Genomic DNA, 3948 nt, shown 5'->3' on the forward strand with positions numbered 1-3948 from the left:
TCACCGTGGTGTGATCCACTGTCATCTCTTGCATCCCAACAGGTCTCTGCTTTGTACCTTTGCCCCTCTAAAAACAATTTCTAATATAGCCATAGTGTTCCTTTAGAGAGTAAGGTAGGTCATGACACTTGTCTTTTCAAAGTCCTAGTGTGGTTTCCCATTTAACTTAGGCAAAAGCCAGAATCCTAGTGGCCTGCAAAGACCTACGTAAACCTACTCTATTCCATCTCTCCACAACATACACGTTACCTCTGTGACCTCCTCTGCTATTCCCATTATCTGCCTTGCACTCTGCCTCCTTGCCATGCCTCGAACACAGAAGGTACACTCCTGCCTTGAGCCTTTTTATTAGCTCTTCCTTCTACCTGGAAGGCTCTTCCAAACAGGTATTCACTTAACTAATACCCTCATCTCCTTTAACTCCTAGCTTACATTTCACCTTCTCTATAACGACCTTATTTAATGTTATAAACTGTGCATCCATGCATATCCCTTACCCATCCCCTCATTCTAACTCATGTACCCTGCTCTACTTTTTTCCACAGCAGTTTTTCACTGGCATTCTGTATCAGGGGTCAGCAAACTTCTCTATAAGAGCCAGATGTAAAGTTTTTTTGCTCTGAGGATAGTATGGTCTCTGTCACAGCTACCCAACTCTGCCATTCTGGCTTAAAAGTTATCATAGCAAAGACAAAATGGAAAAAAAAATTAGTGTAGCAGTGTTTCAATAAAACTTTATTTACAAAAACAGAAAGCAAGCCAATTTACCCCATGAGCTTTTGAATCTTGTTCTACATTTAATTATTATTTTTGTCTTTTTCTAAGTTTTGTATGACCTCTTTCATGAATAATTAGCTTATAAAACCATCTAGACCTGGCATTTTATTTGTGGAGATACTTTTTATTCAATTTCATTATTTGTTTTAGGACCATTTAGATATTCCAATTCTTTTTAAGTGTATTTTATTTAAATTAATTTATTAATTTAAATTTAATTGTTCATAATTATTTCATCTTTTTAATCCCTCCACCAATGGTCATATTTCTAATTCTACGTATTAATATAGTCCTTCTTTATTTTCTTAATTATTCATGTTGTCGAGATTGTACTTTTTTTTCTCTTTTCAGAGGACCAAAAGGATTTTGTCTATGCTGTCCACAGTATATTTTTATAATTTTTATAATTTTCTGCTCTTATTTTTACTTAGCACTTTTTTATTCTTTGAGCTAATTTACTTTTTCTGGATAATTAGCTCATTAATTATCAGCCTTTTTTTGTCTCTAGAATTTATAGCTATATATTTTCCTCGAACAAGTGATTTTACTTTATCCTACATAATTTAATATGGGTCTTATCATTGTTGTTTAGACTGAAGTGTTTTCTTAATTCCATTGCAATTTTTAAAATATGTATCTTTAATGATCCACAATATATTAATTGCTAAAGATTTTTAGCATTGGATTAGAAAATGGAATTTCCTTGTATATAGAAACATGACGCCAATTAGAAAAGTGGAATTTAGACAGTGGCATTTTATCTATCAAGTATTTATTGCTATGGATTGGTATAAGAATTACAGTATATAATATCATTCTCAAGCATAAGCATATTCAGAAGCAAAATTTACATAAACTTATCATAAAAGAGTAAGTAGTGAGAGAAGTATCATTTTATTAACCCTGGGGCTATCTTTGAATATTAATGAGAATACTTAGGCCTGAGAGCTAATAGTACAAATTGGAATGACAATATATGCCTCTACTAAATGCAAATGAATTTGTTCTATCATGTATATTTTCCCTAACTTTTATTAGCAGTGCCCTGAGTTGCAAGAATGTTTAATGGTTAGTGTACTGTGTAAAAAATCTGCGTAATTTTTAAACAGTTGTTTCAATTGAAATGAAAGCATTCCTTAGCTACAGTAATTCTTAGCATCTCTCTTGAAACTATTGAAATGTAGTTCTCAAAAAAGGACAAATACGTAAACTCCAAAAAGTTTTGATACATTTCCTTTCTGAAATTGGTCGTATAAATTTTATATGATTTGGTGTTTTTTTATTTTTTGAAGAAAGTAACTTTATTTTTTCTAATATATAAATTCACATAATCTTTATAAAACGCTGGAAAGATTTAAGAATAGAAAGTTTCAGGAACCTTTAAAAAGTGGAGTGTCGATGTGGCCGAAAATAGGAGAATTTGTCAAAAGTCTGTAAAAGAAACAATTATAATGACTTCAGCCTCCTCTGCAAAGTCTTCAAGATTCACTTATGAAAATGTTGATCCAATAAGACCTCAAGACTGCAACCAAGATAGCAAATACAGTGAGGGTTGAAATATCATCCTAAAGGAAAGGAATTTCAGTGATAACCTATATGCAGGAGACCTCCAGGTTTGTTCTTCCACTAAGAACAATGGTGGACTGACTTATACCTCTCAGAAGGGAAACTGAAGATCTCCTCTCTGTGGTGGTTGTTGGGGGAGACCTATATGTAATGATAATTGAGAACCTTCTAATGAAATCGGGCTCTGTCTATAGGGCTCCAGCATGCATGTGGACTTTTTAATAAACTTTTAAAGATATTGTCAGATTTTCTTTCTTATATAATTTTCAAAGTATATCATTTACTATTTTTACAACACAGAATTCTCTCATTTTCAGAATAAGAGAAAAAAATCCCATTTTGCCACCCTTATTGGCATAAAGAAAAAATAAAAGTAGTATATGTGCAAGCTTCCAAAATAAGAGCAGTAAAGGAAAACACAAAATAAATGTGTTTATGGCTATGTTGTTAGCTGCATACGTGTTTGGAATTGATTTGTCTTGGCAAATGAAGTCTCTTTTGTAACTGTCCTCTATGTCAAACTTTTGTCCTAAATTCTTTCATCTGTATTAATTTAGCTAAACCAATTTTCTTTGTGTGGGTAGTTTCCTGGTATTTCTTTTCCTACTATTTTAACCTTTCTGTGCTTTATGTGTATCTCTTATAAATAGCATACGGTTGGATTTTGTTTTCAAAATTTTCTTTTTCCTGCTTGGCCTATTTCTTTTCTTTTCTTTTCTTTCTTTCTTTCTTTTTTTTTTTTTAGGTGCGGCAACCCTTGGTTGACCTCACAGACTGCAAGGACCTTGTCAGTTTATAATACTTATTTTTTTATTTTTTACACCTACAGTACCCGGTCTTCCTAGGTGGTCTCCCATCCAAGTACTAACCAGGCCCAACCCTGCTTAGCTTCCAAGATCAGACAAGATCGAGCTTGTTCAGGGTAGCATGGCTGTAGACTGGCCTATTTCTTTTTTGTTGCTTTTTCTGTATTTTCTCTTTCCTGTCTTCTATTTTCCATTTTAAATGCTTTCCTCCGATATCTGGTAAAAGCCTTGGTTGACTGTTCATTATTTAGAGTGGGAAATAAGCTGACTGGAGCTTTAAAAGGGTAACTGGGTCATATCAATGGTGAGAATTGCTTAAAAACAAAAATTCTCAATGCCAGCACTATAGACATTTGGTGCCAGATAATTCTTTGTTATCTGGGGCTGTCCTGTGTATTGAACAATATCCTTGGCCTCTACCTGTTAAATGCAATTAATACTCCCCAAATGTGATAACCAAAACTACCTACAGACATTGTCAGAGTGAGGTGTAGGGTGCAAAATCAACTTGGTCGAGAATCGCTGTTGTAAGATGATCTGATCATTCGTTGGGCAACCCCTGGTGTCAGGACTTTTGTGGTTCCTCTTGAGCTAATAAGAGTTCCCAGGAACAAATCTTACTATCCCCTGCCTGTAAGATAAAGATCTGGTTGAAAATATTTTTGTTATTCTCCATGTCCTCTCTTTGGCGGAATACACATTTATTCAGAAACTCCACCCTCCTTCCCATGGTCATATGCTTAACCAACACTGGCCAATGATTGGTTTACAAATGCACATGTGACAGAATTCTGAAGAA

The 3948-nt window shown here is 34.1% G+C and overlaps 1 pseudogene; it reads right to left on the reverse strand.

The window, feature by feature from the left end:
- Positions 1-3163: 3163 nt before the first annotated feature.
- On the reverse strand, positions 3164-3282 carry LOC111736383 (annotated as a pseudogene).
- Positions 3283-3948: the final 666 nt, after the last annotated feature.

This window comes from Pteropus vampyrus, unplaced genomic scaffold (genome assembly GCF_000151845.1).
Source record: "Pteropus vampyrus isolate Shadow unplaced genomic scaffold, Pvam_2.0 Scaffold1, whole genome shotgun sequence".
In the NCBI taxonomy this organism is placed as follows: Eukaryota; Metazoa; Chordata; class Mammalia; order Chiroptera; family Pteropodidae; genus Pteropus; species Pteropus vampyrus.